The sequence below is a fragment of the Aotus nancymaae genome, unplaced genomic scaffold (assembly GCF_030222135.1).
Source record: "Aotus nancymaae isolate 86718 unplaced genomic scaffold, 86718_ANA_hifiasm-v0.15.2.pri h1tg000010l, whole genome shotgun sequence".
In the NCBI taxonomy this organism is placed as follows: domain Eukaryota; kingdom Metazoa; phylum Chordata; class Mammalia; order Primates; family Aotidae; genus Aotus; species Aotus nancymaae.
The window spans coordinates 33690319-33694559 of NW_026988421.1; the positions used below are offsets into that span (position 1 = coordinate 33690319).

The 4241-nt window shown below is 43.8% G+C and overlaps 1 pseudogene; it reads left to right on the top strand.

The window, feature by feature from the left end:
• The first annotated feature begins 337 nt into the window (after positions 1-337).
• On the top strand, positions 338-1603 carry LOC105708182 (periphilin-1-like; annotated as a pseudogene).
• Positions 1604-4241: the final 2638 nt, after the last annotated feature.

A 4241-nucleotide genomic window follows, 5' to 3' on the forward strand; every position in this document is an offset into this window, starting at 1 on the left:
CGAGACTAGCCTGGCCAACATGATTAAACCCTGTCTCTACTAAAGTTGTGAAAATTAGCTGGGCATGGTGGTGGGTACCTGTAGTCCCAGCTACTTGGGAGGCTAAGGCAGGAGAATCACTTGAACCCAGAAGGCAGAGGTTGCTGTGAGCCGAGATTGTGCCACTGCATTCCAGCCTGGGCAACAGAGCAAGACTCCATCTAAAAAAAAATTAAAATTTAAAAATTAAAGACCCAGGGATTGCAGCAGCGGGCGCACGACTACGTTTACAGGGTCTCCCGGAAGGCCCGAGTCAGAAATTGTTGAAAATGTTAAATTTGATTCCTAAAAGCATTCAATGGCTTACAGAGGAGATGAATTGTGGTCTGAGGGATGATATGAATATGAAAGACTTCCGAGAGAACGAGCATCACCTCAAAGTTATCCCAGTGATGAATCTGGTTATAGATGGACAAGAGATGATCATTCTTCAAGCAGGCAACCTGAATACAGGGACATGAGAGATGGCTTTAGAAGAAAAAGTTTCTACTCTTCCCATTATGCAAGAGAGCGGTCTTCTCATAAAAGACATAATGCTTTTTTCAGAGAATCACCTGGTGGCTGAAAGGATTCTCCACACAGCAGATCTGGCTCCAGTGTCAGTAGCAGAAGCTACTCTCCCGAAAGGAGCAAATCATACTCTTTCCATCAGTCTCAACATAGGAACAAAGAGAGGCCTGTCCAATCTTTGAAAACATCAAGAGATACTTCACCCTCAAGTGCTTCAGCAGCTTCTTCATCAAAGGTGTTAGACAAATCCGGTAGGCTAACTGAAAAGGAATTTGCTGAGGCTGCAAGCAAGTGGGCTGCTGAAAAGCAAGAGAAATCAGATGAAAGTAACTTGCCTGAAATTTCTGAGTATGAGGCAGGATCCACAGCACCATTATTTACTGACCAGCCAGAGGAACCTGAGTCAAACGCAGCAGATGGCATAGAATTATTTGAAGATAGTCAGCTAACCAGTCGCTCTAAAGCAATAGCATCAAAAACCAAAGAGATTGAACAGGTTTACTGATAAGACTGTGAAACTTTCGGGATGGTGGTGAAAATGCTGATTGAAAAAGATCCTTCATTAGAAAAGTCTATACAGTTTGCATTGAGGCAGAATTTACATGAAATAGTCTGCAGGACAGACTCAGCAGCTGGCGCCCCATGTGACAAACGCTGCAATGGTTCATGACGGAACCCTCAAAAATGGAGGTGAAGAGACTGCACAGTCAGCCCTCTTTGGATTCCAGCACAACGCATCAAACATTACCATGGTGCAGCCAGAACCCAACCCAGTGCCAGAAGTGAAGGAAGTGACCCCAAAGAACCTACAGTCCCAGAGGTTGCGGCTTCGTTGGACGGCACAAGCCCCAACTATCACCTGGGGGGTGCTGAAGAAGACAACTCAGGAGGCTGAATAAATCCTGCTCCGGACACAGACACCATGCACTCCAGATAATTTATTCCTTGCTATGCTTTCTGTTATACATTGCAACTCTTGTAAGGATGCAAAGCCGAAAAATGTGCAATGACCACTACGCCTGACAAACCTGTTGCTGCACACATCTGTACTCTTCAATCAACAAAGCCTAATGAAAAAAAAAAAAACAGAAAAGGGGGAGATGTAGGAGGTGGGTCAGGGTGGTGGGAGAAATTACAGGGAGAGAACGCAAACCCTGAAAGGTCGGAAGGTTTTGCAAAAGCTTCAGGAGAGAATAAAAGCTGAAGGCAGCTAATTCTCTTACCCTGAGGCTAAGGGGAAGGGGTAGGTAACAAGGGAGTGTACAGGAATTTATCTAGATAAGTTTGTTTGTTTGTGTCTCCAGAAACCAACCTTTGATAATCTGTGCCTGTGCAAGACTGCTCCCTGGAAAGTGGGGAACAACAATGTTAATTACCCACAAATTGTGTTTGCTCCAGGCCTTTGTCATTAAATCTGTACTGAATAAATACAAGCAGCTCTGGCTTATCAGGACTGCTCTCTCTTTGGCAAAAGCCGGCAGTCACCTAGCTCTCTTTCACAAAAAAAAAAAATAAAATTAAAAACTTTTTTTAAAAAAAGAAATATTTCAAAATCTGAATCTTTTTGAGTGCCAAGATGACACTCAAAAAAAAAAAAAAAAAAACTTATTGGAGCATTTCCCATCTCAAAATTTTGGATTTGGGATGCTTGAGTATAATGTAAATATTCCAAAATCCAGAAAATTCAGAATCTGAAACACTCCTAGTCCCAAACATTTTGAATAAGGTATACTCAACCTGCACACATGCCTAAAATATATACCTTGCCCCTACATACATCTGTGGCTACCCTTGCGTTTCTCTCCTTCCCTTTATAGCTAAATTCTTCAAAATAAGTATTTGTTGTCTCTACTTCCTTATTCTCCCCCTAGACTCTCCAATTTAGCCCTTTCCCCCACTATTTTCCCCACTATTCTTATTTATCAAATGTCACCAGTGGTCTTTATTTTGAACAAATTTACTGACTGACTTTCAGTGATCTTGTTACTGGTGAAAGGTATCCGAGTTACCGGTGACAAATCTTATGGCTTTGCGGCAGCCTCAATTCTTGCCTTCTCAGAAGAAAGAATTTGACCGAGGGGCATAGGCAGAAGGAGAGAACAAGGCAAATTTCAAGCCAAGAGGGAAAGTTTATTTTAAAAGCTTTAGAACAGTAAGGAAAGGAGGGAAGGTACACTTGCAAGACGGCCAAGCGGGCAACTTGAGAAACCAAGTGCATGGCTTGACCTCTTGACTTGGGGTTTTACACATTGGTGTGCTTCTGAGATCTTGTGTTATTTCTCCCCACTCATGAGATCTCATTGGGAAGCTGCTGATCAGTTTCAAGTGTTTTCTATCTAGTAAGAGACTGCCTTTCCCTCGCACTGGCTGTGACCAATTATTACTTTGGAGAAACAGTTCACAACCGCCTGACCATCACCTGATGGTCGCCCAATGCTCCTGGTGTATAGTGGGGGAAAGCCCTCTCCTGCCCTGCTCATACCTGACTAGCTACCTACTGTCACAATATTCCCTGATGCCTCAGAAGTTTTCCACACCATTGAATGCTATTTCCCTCTGATAACACTTTCTTATCTTTCTACTTCACTAGCTCCTCCAACATAGTCTCATTTGCTGGTCCTTCCTCTCCTCCCAGATTGAAATGTTGGAATACCCAACACTCTCGTCTACTCTATTTGCTCTCACTTCCTCGGTAGATATCAACCGATTATGTGACTTTAAATTACATCTGTATGCCAGTGACTCCCAAATGTATAACTCTATCCTTGTCTCACCCCTTGAACAACAACTTCTTACATTGCATCTCCTCCTGGATGTCTAACAGCATCTCAAAGTTAATGTATCCAAATCCTACTCTTTTTTTTTTGGTGGGGGGAGGTCAAGGTCTCTCTGTGACCCAGGCTAGAGTACAGTGGTGCAACCACAGCTCACTGTAGCCTTAACCTCCCAGACTCAAATGATCCACCCCTCTCAGCCTCCCAAGTCTGGGACTACAGGCCACCACACCCAGCTAATTTTTTATTTTTCATAAGTCTTGAACTCCTGGGCTCAAGGGATCCTCCTACCTTGGCCTCTCAAAGCTCTGGAATTATAGGCGTGAGCCACCAAGCCTGGCCCAAACTCAACTCTTGATTTTCTTTCTAAAATCCATCTGCCCCTTTTATAGTCTCTCTATATTTATAAATGGTATCCCATTTACCCACTTTTATAGGCCAAAAACCCAAAGAGTTACTCTTGAGCACTGTCTCTCCTTCAGATCTATGAATGAACAAGCCCTGTCAGCTCTATCTTCAAAACATAGTGTGGGCTAAGCGAGGTGGCTCACGCCTATAATCCTAGCACTTTGGGAGACTGAGGTGGGTGGATCACTTGAGGTCGGAAGTTCAAGACTAGCCTGACCAGCATGGACAAAACCCGTCTCTACTAAAAATACAAAATTAGCTGGTCATGGTGGCACATGCCTGTTGTCCCAGCTACTCCAGAGCTGAGGCAGGAGAATCACTTGAATCCAGGAGGTGGAGGTTGTGGTGAGCTGAGATCACACCATTGCACTCCAGCCTGGGCAACAAGAGTGAAACTCCATCTCAAAAGAAAGAAAGTCTGAATCCGGCTGCTTCTCCCCATGTTCACCTCTATTACCTTAGTTGAAGCCACCATGAGCTCTTATCTGAACTGCTGCAATAGCCTTTTAA